Genomic DNA, 15,939 nt, shown 5'->3' on the forward strand with positions numbered 1-15,939 from the left:
TTTCCTTTCTTTTCTTTTGGACACACATCTTCCAGTGCCTAACAGCCAGTGATTCGTCAGCCGACTGTCAGCCTGGAGGTGCACACTGCTATGGGAGGGGTGTCAAGTGGATGCCTTTCAGCAGTATTGGAAGGAAAACTGAAGAATAGTTGGGGTCACAAATTGAAGGAGGGTTTATTGACTTTATTCTTTTTTCATTAACTTACTCCTGTTCTTCATAGGCTTGTGGAAAAGATTACTGTTTTTTTTCCATGGTCACTCAAGACCTTCTTGATCTCTTCGGAGGATCATAATACTTACTCACAGTGGGTTTTATGTAATGAAAATTTGGTCTTTTGGCCTCAAGCCACAATTGACATTAATGATAATTAAATTTCATTTTCTGTTCTTTGAGATCTAAGCTTCTTTGTTCAAGACTGATTTTGCAGGATCAGCACTTCACTAGGAAGCAAGCTTTTCATGAGACCTCAGCAACCTGAGAATGTGGAAGACTGAATGGGAATTGAGGGTGTGGTGTCAAAGCTTGAGCCTGCCAAGGGGAACTTAACTGGTGTGAGATACACTTGCTATGCAGATGTTTGTGGTATAAGTACTGGGAACCTGACTGAGAAGTTGGGAAGAAGTTTTGGGAATACTGTCAGTGAGTTTTGTTATGTAACTGTTATTCTATAACAGTTTTCTCTGCTCACAGTAACATCTAGAATGAATGAATGAGTGTAGGTAATAAAAAGTGAAAAGGCAACCTTCCCCTGAAGATCATACACCAAAAATACATCACCAAAAGTTCTTTTCTTAATGTAGCTATACAGGAAATAGTTTGCAAGCTCAACAACATTAGAGCAGCCTTTCTCAGTGGTAGATTTAAGCTTGGTTTTAGCAAAGCTATACTCTTACCTGTTTCTTCCTTAGTTTGTAGTTTTGTCTGACAAGTTAATCAGCATCTTTATGCTTTTTTTAGAAATTTTTGAACTGTAATGTCAAAAAGAAAAAAAAAATTGAAAATCAGTAGATTCGTACTGCAGTTTTCTGTCAGCTCGTTTCTTGTAATGCTGTTTGATGAATACACCGTAATGCAGAATTTCAGTGAAAAATGTATGAAAATATTAGAATCTGATGTGAAATCTAGTTGTCTTCAGTCTTCATCATCCTAGAAGTGAAGGCATCCATTCCTTTTGGAATTAATGAAAGATACTCATGTTTAAGAATTCAGAGTATTCGAATTGAAATCTCCCTTGAAAACAATCAAAGCTTAAATTATCAGAAGGTGGTAAACTTAGAAATGTGAACAGCCCAGTTTCTTTGATTAGAAAATTCTCAACTCATGGTATTAGCATATTAAAAAAAAAAATTGCATCCATTTTAGGTCTTAAAAAAAAACAAACACCAAAAACAAAATAAGATTTCACTGTTTACATCAAAAGCAATAGAAAGAGAATAAGCTATCATTTTGTGCAACTAGCAGACAATTATCTCTCTGCCAGCAAAAGTAGAAATGATATAAAAGTTTGGAATCTAATACCTCCTCTTAACTACTGATGTTGATGGATTATGTACACATTGCCATCTTAAAAGATCTGTTTTGTCATAAAAAGAAAATTTCAGGGTATTTGTAACAAATTGGAACGAAAAGATATTTTTGCAAGTTTTGGCCTCCTCCAATATTTCTAATCATTTGCAAAAATAAAAATAAAAATAGTAGTTTTAAGTGTTCAAATAGGATATGTTTGAATGGGGACTAAGTGGAAAGCTAGGGAATCAAATGATATAAAGTCAGTACTTTATAGTTAGAGTACGTGTATTAAACTATACAATCTGTAGGTTGGTATTGTTGGTAGTCTTCTTGTTACTTGAATTTTTAGATATATATTTGGTTGATTTTTAAGGTACATGTAAATCAGTCTTCATTCCTACCTGTCCACTAGGGGGGTTGGATGTTCGGAGAGTTTGAGTAAGACACCAAACCAAACAGAAATAAAACACGAAGGATATGTACTTTTTTTCTGCTTAAGACACAGTGTAATGACAGTCGAGCATGAAACGCTTTTTGCCCACTGTGGCACTGGAAGGAAAGAACATGTTGTTGGCTGTGTATAAGCATACCAAAGTATTCCAGACAGTTTGCTGACCTCAGATAGACCTTTAAGTCTCTGACTTGTCAGACAAGAGGGGCAGTGCTCCTCATTGGCATTCAGATCACAGGCAGCCACTGGGCTCAATGCATAGCCAAGTACTGCTTTAGGATTTAGACAAAGCCGCTCTGGCAAAGCATCCCAGTTGTCAGGGTAGCTGGCGGTTTCCTAAAGAACTATTACATAATGGAGAGACTGAAAAAAAGCTTTAGGATGCAAATGTTTTTTAAAGTAAAAATTAAAAAAATGAAAAGTGGGGGTAATTTGTGAAAAGAAACACTCCCCCCCCCGCACATACACGCACCGTTCCAGATGATCTCATTCGTTGGTTCCTCCGTCTGTTTAACTTCTCAGGGTCATAAATGTAGTTTGCTGTTTAAAACTGGAGTGATGTCACTCCAAAGGTATTTTGTGGAAGAGGAGAAGGGAATTGTCTGAAAGTGTCTGGGAATCACCACTTTCAGATTTATTAGCTTTACTAGAGGTCAGCTATTTGTGTTTCTTCTATGTATTTATAGTAGAGTAAGCTGGGAATTCAACGGTAGAGTTAATGTTTACTTTTGAAACCTTGCAGGTAACAGAAATAGATGTTCCGCTTATTACTACAACAGCCTCCCAGAGTGAAATTGTGATCTAGAATCTTTCTGCTCCATGTCCAGACTTACAGCCTGCATCCACGTGCAGATTCTCTTGCACAGTGAGAGGATTTGACTCTTCCCAGTTCTTAGTGTCCCCCTCCCGCTGCACCAGCATGACGTCATTTTCGGGATCTGTGCTGAGATGCGTACAGGCCTTCCCTCTCTGGGAACAGGATATAAGAAGCAGCACAACAGCATTACAGTGCACTGGAGTTGAGAAAGTGATTACCACAAAGGCTCCTTAAAAACATAGGGGGCTCCACTGCCCGTTGCTGTGCTAGCTCTGTTGCGGTTATATTGGCATAAACCATTTTGCTTAGTCAGCCTTAGTCTTAAATGTGTTGTATTATTTTAGTAATAATATGACCTTATTTAACAAACTGCTTTGGAAAGCATACATCTTTTCAACATTTGTACATGTACTGCTGTCTCACCCATTTTAAATACTGTTCCAACCACTACACATCGCTTATTTGTTAAACAGCAAACCTTCAGAGTACACAGTATTCTGAAGAGGGATTTTGAAATGTAGGTATGTTTTCTGTAAGGGTATTATCTTTTTCTTTTTTGGGGGGAGGGAGGAGGAAGGAAGGGGTAAGAGTGGGGGGATGGGATTGGGGAAAATTTCCAGGAATAGGTTACAGAGGCATCCAGACAACACAGTTTATACACAAGCTTTTCAAGAGGGAGCGTGCTTTTTCCAGAAGTTTGGTCTCTGGGGAAGGATGCCTTTCTCATGGAAACATTTATAAATCACTAACTTAATTTCTTATCTAGGAAAATACTCAATTGGAAGATACTAAATTATGCTTTCTAGGTAGTCTGAGCAGTGTTTTCCCCATCATAGCAGGTCACTAAATAGGAGAAAAAATAATGGAAGTTTGGGAGGTCTGAACCATTGACAATAGAATCATAACAGTATCAGCAGTCATGCTCAAAACATGTTGGCAGTAGTCATAACCCAAACCTCCTACAGCTACAAGGACTTGCAGAGTAGCCAGCCACTAATCCTGTTCCTCTAGTTGCATTCTATTCTGTTTGTTGTTTGTAGAGCAGTCCTACGTAGCGGCTGGATGATCCGTTGTTCCCTTTCACTAGAACACGTTCGAAAAATGAAAATTCTGGATGCAGTATTCATGGAAAAAGGAGTTTTAAGATTAGATGATTAGATGGTTATGAGAACCAGTAAATTAGTGTTAACTGTACTGCTAGAAGTCTTAAAATGATCTAGTGTCAAAGTTATATAAGGGCTGGTCTGAAAGTAATGCCTCCTATTTTGTTATGACAGCCCATGATGTCAGAGGCAGATGGTGATGGTATGTAATTAGAGGTTAAACCTTTCCACCAGTATTCTATTACATTTTGTTGCCGTGTGATAGATGGCAGCAGAGGGGCAGTGTGACAGAACCATGTCTGACTTGGAAGTGTGTGTGAAGCAAAGGTGTAGGATTGAATTGCTCCTTGTGGAAAAAGTGCACCCATTAGCATTCACTGATACTTGCTGAATGTTAATGGAGACCAAGCTAATGAGCACAGTAAGGCAGTGGGAGAGGCATTTCAGCAATCACAACAGTGGCAATGGGTCACCTCTGCTGGTCATTTTTATCGCTGGTGTAAATGCGCAGCTATTGATGGTGACTGTTTTGAAAAGTAGTGTTTTGTAGCTGAGAATTTATTCTATCAGTAAGTGTTATTGCATCTGTTGTGGTTTCCATGGAAATAAATAGGAGGCATTACTTTCGAAGTGACCTACACATTTGTTTCTTGCTTGTTTGGAAGCTGTGGCTGATGAGTATCGTCCATTTTTGACTGATTTATTCAAAACCTGTGGTTTCAAAGCGTTTCCTTTTGATTTTATATGCATACTTGTGTATGTATATATCCTGTATTAAAGTGAATGCAAGCATGTGTGTACATTTTTCAGGATGCTGATAATTTGTACAGCTTCAACATCAAACAGTGTGCAAATGCTGTTTGATATCCAAATAAACTTTCCATTATCTACTACTCTTTTTCTCTCTCAGAGTTTTCACTTGAAACACAGAAGCAGTACATGCTTGTGTGTGTAAGTAGGAAACCAGGCTCTGCACTGCTCCTTATGTCTGGATTCAATACAGTATTTCTCCTAATTATTTCCTTTTATGTCTAACAAAGAGTAGTGAGCAAACAAACAAAAACCGGATATGTCTGCTTGTAACTTTGTATGTGATGGTGATGATATGAATGAGTAGTAAACGCCTTTGTCGTTGTATTTTCTGTTTAGCATATAGCTGACTTATTTGACAATAAAATAACTGAACCAGATTTGTGTATCTAGCTGTAGCTGTTTAAGCATCTCACAGCTGTTCATTCCCCTCTTTTCACCCTTCATGTGGTGACAGTAGAAGCTACTGTTCCCATCAGAAATTCTGCAACAAATTACTAGCTCTTAACCCTTCTGATTTTGAAGTAAAATGGACTATGTTATACTGTCATGTATCTGTTCATGTGCTGAGACAGAGAGATTATGACAGAGGTGATAAATGTCTGTTCCTCTCTGGAAGTAGGGAGAATGGGTACACTGCAACCTTTGCATGTGCATTTCTGCTGCATCTTTTGCTCTGCCAGCAGTATTCATCTAATGGAGTAGTGTTTGTGCAAAGTACTAAACTGCAGGAAAATATAGCCTATATCAAAAAAAAAAACCCAACAATTTGTTTGCTTTCTTCTGATTAGCTCCTAGAATTATCTTACAGTTCTATCTTACAATAGAATTATCTTAAAGTGGGTCAAAAGAATGGTTGATGCTACAGAGCGGTTGCATTTTCTGAGTGGTTAGGAGTGACTGTAATGTAAAATTTGGTTTGGGATTACAGTGTAAGAGCTAGGAATGCAAGTCATAAAGATTACTCTCCCATGAGATTGCATTCTTGTAAATACAGCTGTTAATGTACACTGGAAGCTTAAAGTACCTCTAAATCTGGTGTTTATTCACATTTAGAATACAAGGTGTAAATCTGGTGACTTATTATTTTTAGTAGTTTTACCACATTTTTCGGTTAAAAAAAACAACAGAGAAAAAAAATCAAGTCATTGTGGGGATTGCTTATACACTTACACACTTGAAACTACTGGGTTTTCTGTGTAGATCTATGCAGTGTGGGCTAATGGGGAAAATGAGTTGGTTTGTCATATTCTGATTGGGCTACTCAATCAGAGATTGAGCCCAATCCCTTCCCTTCCCTTGGAAGCCCAAAAATTAGGCTAGCCTGGAATTTTCTAGATAGATGATGCTCTCTGCATTTTCATGGGAGGTCTTGTTATATTACAACTTTCAGTCTCTTAGGGAGTAACTGCTATGAATATAATGTGTAGTGCCCGGCTGGCCCAACAGAATGTAAACTATCATTTCCAAATGAGCAGATGTTGGTGGAACGAAAGTAGTGGACATTGTAAAAAAACGTATAGAACTCTGTAGAGGATATTCCTCCAAAGTAGAATCGCACTGTTGCAGATGGAGAGGCATTAGAAGGACCTCAGGTACATTTTGTTGTTAGTGGAGGATGCCAAATTAGCTTGTCAGCAGAAGACTGCCAGTCTTGAAAAGGTGCTATGCTCTGATCGCAAGTTTTCCAGTTGCATCCAAGGGGAAAGAATCTCTTCTCTGTTGCCTATAGCCTGTCCTTATCCTACTATCATCTTTAGCCCTACTTCCCAGCTGTGTTCTTACTCCCTGGGCAGTCCCAGTCTTTGCTTGCTAAGCTTTTCATTTGTGAAAAAAAATCATCCCTCAGCAGATGCTGAATATGGAATTATTCACTTCAGTCATTAAAATCTGGCAAATCATAGGGTAGGAGGATCAGATTTTAGCTATCTATAGGTGGCACAGTCAAGTTCATGAAATTAGTGCATTAGAATTTGACTTCGGAGATGAGGCAGCTAGACTTAAACGTTGTTCATGTTAAACTTACCTGTAGAAATGCATCGCTATGGCAAGGCATTTTGAACTGCTGAAAAGCAAATCTGTGGATACCATCAGAGGCTGAGAAAAGAATGATCAGACATGGATAAGTAATTTAAATAATTATTGAAAATGGATGTAAGTACTTTAAATTTTGTACTCATTAAGGAAAAGGAAGCACATGATTTCTGTCCAAATAATTATTTTAAACATTCACTTGAAGTATGTTAGAAGGAGTAGCTGTCTACTAGCAAGACCTTTCGCCACCCATTGTCTGATACAACTAGAAGTGAAGTTGTTGATATTAAAATTGAATGTTGTTACTTCCTGGGGACATTTCTGTTACAAAGGGAAATCCTCAGTACTGAAGGCTTACTATTTTTATGGTGCTATTTTGGCTGTTGTCTTTGTTTTCCTGTCTGTGATGACTGTTATATGAGTGACCTGACATTTGTAGCACTGTTATTTTATGCAGACATCATCTTGTAACTGGTGGCGCTTTAATGATGAGTATGAACTTATCGTAGTTGGTACTGAACTGAAAGGTTAGTAATTTTTAAAGAAGAGGCAAGAACCTTAGTTTCACTTGAGTTTACAGATTGCAGCCAACACAATACTGAGCAGGTACAGGAAAAAGAAAGACAAAGTGTAGGAAAACAGCTAATTATAGTAATTGCAGCTGGTTTCAAAGTACTTCTAACAGTTTGTGCATAATGCTTACTTGAAAGCATCAAATGGGCGCTAGTTGTGAAATAGAACACCTGTTTGTTGTTGAGCATGTGTTTATGCAGATGATTTTTGTTGTCAAAGCACCTTGATGTAGAGTAGTCCTGTTTACATTTACATTCTCCCCAAAGGATTAACAGTGTTCTCTCAATAAATTTGCAGTCTATTCTACTCTCAAAGGCTGCTGTTTGGAGGGTGGTGTGAACGAGGCAACAAGTGCTTGCTAATCACTTGAATATACATAATTAGCGACAGTCTGGTGCACTGGAGTCTTTGTACAACCATAACAATACTGATTGGCAGCAGCAGATAACAATAGTTGTGGCAAGGTGCTATTTGTTGAATATTTGAAGGTGTTTTTCTTTCATATTTGCAGTGGACATTTTGAGTTAATTATGCCATTATTCTGGAACACTCTTATTGTGTTGTGTTCATGTCAGAGTTAAAGATCGGTCCTGTGGCCTCTTGTACACGAAGGTATAAGATCTCTAGTAAATACATTATGCCTTTTGAGACTAAACAGGATTCCTTTTTTTCTTCCTTCATAATTTCATGAGACTTAGCTGGATTTTTTTTTTTTAGTTATTTATTTTTTTTAGTATTTCTGTGTAACTAACTTTTTTTGACCCTGTTTATCACAGGGAGTTGGACTAGACGGCCTTTGAAGGTCCCTTCCAACTCTTAAGGGTTCTATGATTCTTCCCAAAGAAAGAATGTAAGGTTTGTCTGAAAATACAAGAGATGAAGGTACGTGGTGATACTCATATTCTGCAGTGATCAGTTTGGCTCTATCTGACAGATTCAGTATATCAGAAAAAAAAAAATATATCAAATAATTGGTGAGAACATTTAGAGGTAACATAGGCTGTAATACATTAAATAACTGAGAAAATTATCTGAATTGCTTCTTATGTTTTTTATGTTCAAACAAAATGTGTTTTGATGTGGCAAAATGCTTAACATCAATTTAACTGTAGAGAAAATACTAGAAGAAGTAGACTATTTATGAGCATCTAGAAAATAATGAGATGAGTCACTGTTGATTTGGCAAGGTTAAATTACATAAAACGAATCAAATTTCCTTTTACCTGACAAGGCAGCAAGCTTTGGATGTCATATCTTGGATTTAGTTAGGCTTCTAGTACTCTATGAAAAGAACACTTCTGTAAGGCAAAGGATGCATACATTCATTGGAACAAGTGTGAGGTTTGTTTCTAACAGTAAAATTTGTAAGAACAAAAAACGAAAACAAAACCAACCAATGAAAATAAAAAACCCACCGTGCTGAGTATTAAAATGTTCTCCATCTAAATCTAAGTAAATGTGGATTAGAACTCTGGTAGTCTCTGCCATGTGTTCTGCTTAGGCAATACTTTCACTGCCGAGGTGCTTAATGGAGAATAGTTACTAATGTTTTCAGGTGTTTCCATGGTGAAGGGGACTGCGGGGATGCTGGAGGATAGGATTCCAATTCAGAATGGTGTCAGTAATGTAGAGACATGGTGTCTGAAGAGACAGAAGCTATTTGAAGGAGCAGGTTTGAAATGAACGCTAGAATGATCAACTTTAGAAAAAAATGAATGGAGATAAAGTGCCAAGGTAAGTCACTCTTTGGAAAGAAGAGGTGCCAGTACGTACCACGGATGATAGTCCGGATATTGACTATATCTCAGTGTTCTTAAGACAAACACAAGCATATATAAACAGTTTTGGAGTCTGTAAGACACATCTATATGCTCCACCAAGCACTTCAAATCTCAGTTGCCAACAGCATCCATTTCTGGGTGCTGCAGTTCAAGATCATAAAGACTATAAATAGAGACTAGCAATGGGAGTGACTGGTGATTTAGAGAATGTGACCTATGAGTATAGGTTGCATGAACTGTAATTACTGAGGTTGAGTAAGAATAGAGAAAGTGTTAATGTAATCTGTTATTTATGTTACAGTAGAGAGTAAGTATAAAATAAGAAATAGTCATACTATGTCTGAGTCATACCAGTGGCCCATCTAGCCCAGTAATCTGTCTGCAGCAGTGGCAGAAAAGATGCTATTTAGGAAAAGCTTGCAAACTGCATCCAGGTCTGGGTCCTCCAGCACAAGAAAGATGCAGAGCTCTTGAACAGGTCTGGAAGAGGGCCACTAAGATGATCAGAGGGCTGGAGCACCTCTCTATGAAGAAAGGTTGAGGGAACTGGGCTTGTTTAGTTTGGAGAAGGCTTTGGGGAGACTTCATTGTCGCCTTCCAGTACTTCAAGGAAGTGTATAAACAGGAGAGTATGTGACTGTTTACATGGGTTGATAGTGATAGGATAAGAGGGAATGTTTTTAAGTTAAGACAAGGGAGGTTTGGGTTAGATATTAGGAGGAGGTTTTTCGCACAGAGCGTGGTGATGCACTGGAACAGGTTGCCCAGAGAGGTTGTGGATGCTCCATCTGTGGAAGCATTCAAGGCCAGGCTGGATGTGGCTCTGGGCAGCCTGGTCTGGTGGTTTGTGACCTTGCGCATAGCAGGGGGGGGTTGAAACAAGATGATCATTGTGATAATTTTCAACCCAGGCCTTTGTGTGATTCTATGAAACTTAGCCATTTTCTTGCCACTCACTCTTGCATTTTCCCAGTATCTGAAACTGCTGTATTAGTAACGTTTGATGTTTGAACTCTGTTTCATCGGTCTGGTATCTGCTTATGGACCTTTTATCTATGAATGTAAACTCTTCTAGAATCCACCAATGGCTCTGTGGCCATAAGTTTCAGATGTAGATTTTTTAAAAAAAATCCTTTTTCCATAAAGGGATTGCTTCTACACTGTCAGTGCATCTCCTTCCTGGTAGATTTGTCAGGTGCCCTGGCTCTTGTTTTTGTGATATTTGATGGACAACAACTGCACTGATGTATTGCCTCTGTCATTTTGTAAACCTCCATCATACCCCCCTCAGCCTTCTCCCCTCTGAACTGAGAAGTCCCTGCCTCTTAATCTTCTAGATCTTAATCCTTAGAAAAGGTAGCTGCTGCATCCCCTGGATCAATTTGATTGCCCTTCTCTGTATTTTTTGTAATTGCACTACATCCTTCTTGAGATGTACAGGTTAATGAAGATGTGGGCACAGCAGTGTTTTCTGCGTCAGCAAAATTACATCCTCTCTCTTCACAGTACCCTGTCTGAAATGCCCATTTTTTTGTCAGTTTTGTTGTTGTTGTTGTTGGCTACTGCTTGTACACGAACTTAAGATTTCATAAAGCTGTCAACAGTGACTCTGGGACTCTCCTAAAATTTAATTCCTAATTCTAAGATAAATGTTGTGAGGCATGGTTTAGATTATTTTTTTCTATATATACATTACCGCACATTTATATACCATTTGTCATCCTGCCAGCTCAATTTTGTGAAGTCCTTCTTTTTTTTTTCCCCATGCTATTGACATGCTGTTTGAGTATCCACTACAGCGTTCTGTCATCATTAAGCTTTACGATTTCATGGATTATACCAACGTCCACATCTTTGATTAAGATGTTGAATAGAAATGATCCCAGCGTGGATTCCTGAGGGACCTGCTGACTGTATTCCTCATGCTGAAAAGTGGCCTTCAAGCCTTATGTTTTGTTTCCTGTTCCTCAGCCAATTTTCAGACTGTATAAAAACCTCTCATTTGCTCCCATGTTAATGTAGTTTCTTTAACTCTGTTTGGGGAGGAAGTTTGTCAGACACTTTATGCCTACTGAATGCCCTTCACCCTCATGTTTATTGCCCTTCTTGTCTTGTTGAAACCAATCAGGCTGATGAGGCAAGTTTTTCCTTCACAACAGCCATGCTGGCTCATTCCCAGCAGATCCATGTCTTCTCATGTGCCCTGTGATCTTACTTATTACAGGTGCTAGTGATTTGCCAGAAACAGGAGTCAGACTTGCAGGTAGTTCCTGAGATTCCATTTAAACACTCTTTTTGTTTAGAGTTGTGTTGACAGCTCATCAGCCTTCTGAGCCTGTGGCCATTTGTAAAGAAGGGTTGCACATCTTGGCCAGCACATCTGTGCTTTCAGATTTCACTTATTTCAGCACAGCTGGCTGACTGTCATCCAGTCTTGGGCACTTACTGACATCTAATAATTCCTACATGTTTCTATTAAATAATCTAGCTTTCGCTTGTTACGACTGGGAATGATCTGGGCTTGTGTGTCTTTCCAGTGTGTTCAGAAATAAAGACCAAGGCAAAGAATTCATAGGTTTCTGTGCTGTGGCCTTATTATCCCTTTCTATGCTTCTTTTATCAAGCAGTCCCAGTGATTTCTTGTCTTGCTTCCTGGTTTTGATGACAAGCATCATTTGCAAGAAGCTTTTCAAACTATTTTCTAGCTCTGTTAATATGTTTACCCTGACCTGATGTTTCATGATCTTTCCTTTACATCCTTATTTGGTTAAACTTTTCACTTTTAAGGCTGATCCTTTACCTATAATTACCTCTTTAATATCTTCATTAAGACATTAAGATAGATTTTTAGTGATGGTTGAGAGGAAAGGGAACTTTTTTTTTCTCTGAATAGTGGCAGCAATTTTCAGCCTGTTTGTAAGATCTTGACTTTTGCCCTGCTTGTTGGCCTTTTTCTTTCGATTCTTTTCTGTATTTTATTTAAATTTTTTCTGTTGATGTTGAATATTTTCAGACAAGAATTATTGGGCTAGTTTTCTTTCACTCCAATGCTAAACCCACTTATGAAGCATTCAAGTGGATTCCAGGCAAATGGAAAAATCTTTCAGCAGAGAAGTAACATGATATTAGGTAGTAAGTTAATAGTAATGGTAGTTGTTTCCATCGTGTTCTTTGCAGATCCAGTGGGATCTGTCACTATTTCTGAAGAGGCTGCAGACTGCTATTCAAAAAGAAACATCAACCAGCTTGTCGGGGTATAGGACAGTATACCTCTTTTGTTTCTACTGGAAAATGTTAGGGTTCTACCAAGTGAAAAATGTCAAAATCCACTGAGTTAAAAAATACTGTTATTTAATGGTTGTAATTTGGAGACTTCCTTAGAAAGTACTGAATCAAATAGTATCCTTACTATCTCTAAAGATGCATAGTAAGAATACGGAGAAGTGAATTGCCACTGAAAGGTAGGAATTGAGAGTTCCATTCCAGTTTGTCTCTTAATATTTAATATTAAAACAAAGAAAAATTGTAATTTTTTCAGTGTTGGAGAGAATGGCTTTAGAGCCTATGACCGGAAGAACCAGTGAGCATGAGTATTGAGAGGTTCTGATTGCTTGGACATGAGAAAGACTCTTAGTGAAGTAAGGAGCTCTTTAACATATTGAGGTAAGGATAATTGTGCCTCATGACTGAGTGTGGAATCCACATGTATTCAGAACCGAGATGAGGTTGGTTATGAGAAAAATTTGAAAAATACTGTCAAATGTGTCTTCATACCATCAATGCAAGAGTGTGTAAGATACGGACTTAAAAAAGCAGGAACAATATATCCATAATGGGGAAATTTTGTGACCTGCTGTATTTCTGAAGAGGTTAAACTGAAATAATCAGATGTTCTTTTTTGTCTTAAAACACATCGTGAGTAAAATTCACAAAATGCCAAATACTGATTTGCGCGAGAAATTTAGAGTAGTAATGAAAATCTCAAATCATTAGGAATTTTTCCAAGGTTTGTTTAGAATGTTATTCTGATCCAGTTGCTCTTTGCTGAGATGTCCAGTGATAAACCTGTATTATTATTAAAAAATAAATTTACAGAAATTCCTGATGAGTTTCATAGTCTGTCTTGGATGCGTACTGCTGTTGAAACCAGTTTAGCACCTTTGTGCTCAGTATTACGGACAGTTAGAGGTCTCTCAGTGAACATGGAGTGTCCACATACATCCCTTCCTCTGCTTTCATGTTCTGCTAAGTTAAGCCACTGTTCACTTTCCTGTTCAAATGATGTCACAGGTATTACTTTTCTGCACTTCTAGCATAAGAAGCAAAAAAGTGCATAAAAGATGCAACTGGGCAGCATGTCCATCCTATTGCAAGCAGAGGGCACAAGAAGAAGCTGTATGTCTTGTGCTTTGATGCTTGTACAATGAACCGGAGGTAGTCATACAACTGTTCCATACTTGTTTCGTACATAGCTAGAGCATTTGAACAGATGCCTAGTGTGCCAGGGAGAGAGGGAAATTTCGCAAACAGTAACCAGAGGATGTTTTCTTTTTACTTCTAATCAAATCTAGCAGTATGCTGCTAATGACAGAGGAGGTTCAGCTAAAGCTTGTCTGGAATGCATCCCTGTGGCCACTTTGTGCTGATTTTAGCATGAATATGACTTGCAGGCTGATGGAGTCAGTCATCTGATCTGATAGGACACTGTCCTGTTCCTCTCTTACCTCCCCCATTCAACATCTCCAGTTCCTTTTTTTTTTTTTTTTTTCCTTTTCCTGTTGGACTAGTGAGCTGCATAACTGGTGGATCAGACGGAGAAAGCCAATGTACTGTAGGGTTGGAAGGGGGAATTATAAAGCAAACAAAAGAACAACAACAAAACCAAATTGTAACAACAAAAAACCACCACACCAAAGAATAACGTGAACTTCTATGAGGTGTTTTATTGGAACTGGAGAAATTTGCAGACTGCCTTATTTCAAGAGAGTGAGAACTTCTAGAGGGCTGGCGTGTTTCTGTAGCTTATTTTGATTGCTTGGGCTCACCCTACTCTGCTCCCCATGGAGATAAAGAGTACAGTAGAGAGCAGCCGTATCTCTGGAAAGCAGCCCTCCCCTTAATCATCTCAGATTGTCTGGAGAGGGCTTGCTGTCTGTCACCAATAATCATGTCACTAAATTTCAGTCTGTCTCTATCAATTGTGGTCTGTTGGTACAAGATCAAGATGTCACTGAAAAGTAAATTGTCGCGGTATAAAATTGTAGGTTCTCAGAAGACAGTCCTTTGTTGAGACCGTTTCAGCTGTGCTGCTGATACTTGCTATTCTTACATACAGACTTGATAAACAAAAAGACAGAATACTTTCAGGACAGAGGAGATGAAAAATTTGTCTGTTCTACTGATGGTGAGCTCAAATTCCCCAAGGAGCTTAGCATGGAAAAATGCATCAGCATCATAACGGGCACTCATCTGCAGCACGACCTCCAGAAGACAAAGCAGTGTTTTACTCTTGGGATTAACAAACATGTGTGAGCTTTAGTACTGTTGTTTGGTAGTCAGGTGATAGACTGCCCATATGTCCTCGTACCTAATTCTGGTATCAGATTTGTTTCTCTTTGAAAAACGAGGTAAAAACATAGCTTTATTCTGTTGCCATTCATTCCAGTTCTTAAGTCAGAAGCAGGAAATTTTAGATGATGTTTTCAGAAGTTCTGTATCTAAATCTGTTTTTCTCACTGTAAGCTTTTCTTGGCAATGCTTTTTCTTCATTTTGTTAACTTTACTGGGAAAATAAATAAATGATTATAGAATATAGATGACTTGTATCAAATGAATCTTACCATATCTGTGCTCTGCATACCAAAGTGAATGTTAGAGAGTTCTTCACCTGCACAGTTAGAATTCCTTCCCCCAGGCAGTAGGGCACACTTCTGGAGGTGCCGTTTTTCCAGACTGCACAGGTAGAAGGGAAGGAAGGAAAAGTTTTTCTCAGACACTCACAACCTTTATCTAGCTGAACAGATATACACATCTCATTGAAAAATCTCTCTTTAAAATTTTCCTGGGGATTTGGACCGGTTAAGTGAGCATTTCTTGACTCGTGTGCTCTTAACCTTCAGATGTAAGAAAAATAGTGGTTTATTAGGTAGTGTTTTGCAGTGGGAAGAAAATATTTTGCTCCAAAGTGCAGTGAAATTGAAGGGTTTAATTTAAGAATAAACGTAAACAAGCACAAGACATTGCTTTTTCTCTTTAGTAGTATTTTACCACTGGCATTGTGCTGTGAAGAAGTTATGATTTGTAGGTCATTTTAAGCAAATGAGGAAATGTGAATGGTTATATCAGTGCTATGTGAACATCGTTATTAAAGTCTGGTGGAAGTACATAAACCTCCTCTCGCTATTTCCTACATCCATTATAGACAAGTACTCATAGTATATTTCAGATAGTTAGGTTTTACTTAGTTCATTACTTTTGAAGAGAGTTGCAACCATAATTCTTTAGAGAACTCTGTAATTCATTAAAATAGAAATGGAATGCACTACTACCTCTAATAAATGTTTTGATTAAAATGGACATTTCTGAACCTTCTACAGACAATACCTGCTCAGATGTGACAGAATTTGTGACATCACCAGTACAGACTTTCACAAGGATTTTGAAGTCAGTGTTGTAAGTCAGTTTCCATTTTTTCCTAATTAGAAAATTATACTGTTTACTTTCTGGAAGAGAAATATGTCCACTAAAACCATGTCAAAATGGTTTTGTTATTTCAATATTAACACAAATATATTTTGGAAAATTATCATTCCTTATTGATTCCTATTATATTCTTCTGCATTGAATGAAGTAGAGCTTTT

At 38.1% G+C, this 15,939-nt stretch overlaps 1 long non-coding RNA gene across 1 annotated transcript; it reads right to left on the reverse strand.

Moving 5' to 3' along the window:
* Nucleotides 1–759: 759 nt before the first annotated feature.
* On the reverse strand, nucleotides 760–9,514 carry LOC116216315. Its single transcript, XR_004158844.1, has 5 exons — nucleotides 8,714–9,514; nucleotides 8,522–8,596; nucleotides 6,718–6,788; nucleotides 2,795–2,930; nucleotides 760–969 (listed from the first exon to the last, which is right to left on the reverse strand). It is a non-coding gene; the product is annotated as an uncharacterized LOC116216315 (long non-coding RNA).
* Nucleotides 9,515–15,939: the final 6,425 nt, after the last annotated feature.

This window comes from Meleagris gallopavo, chromosome 2 (genome assembly GCF_000146605.3).
Source record: "Meleagris gallopavo isolate NT-WF06-2002-E0010 breed Aviagen turkey brand Nicholas breeding stock chromosome 2, Turkey_5.1, whole genome shotgun sequence".
In the NCBI taxonomy this organism is placed as follows: domain Eukaryota; kingdom Metazoa; phylum Chordata; class Aves; order Galliformes; family Phasianidae; genus Meleagris; species Meleagris gallopavo.